We start from the raw sequence: 270 nt of genomic DNA, 5'->3' as shown, positions 1-270 counted from the left end.
ATAGGTCCCACCAACTGTACATTTTGAAAAATAAAGCTTTATTAAATCAAAAAAATAAATAAAATAAAATAAAATATGTACTTATTTGTAATAGCATAACCACAATTTTCTAATATTTACCATACTTCATACATAATACACTTTAATGGGGTATGTGTATGTGTGTGTGTGTCTGTGCATACACATGCATGCATGTATTTAAAAATTTTTACATATATTTATTTTATTTATCATTTTTTATTTATTCATTACTGAATTTGGTTTTCTCAT

This window comes from Eschrichtius robustus, chromosome 2, assembly GCF_028021215.1.
Source record: "Eschrichtius robustus isolate mEscRob2 chromosome 2, mEscRob2.pri, whole genome shotgun sequence".
Classification (NCBI taxonomy): domain Eukaryota; kingdom Metazoa; phylum Chordata; class Mammalia; order Artiodactyla; family Eschrichtiidae; genus Eschrichtius; species Eschrichtius robustus.
The sequence above is the reverse complement of the archived record's forward strand: the minus strand, read 5'-3'. Positions refer to the sequence as shown.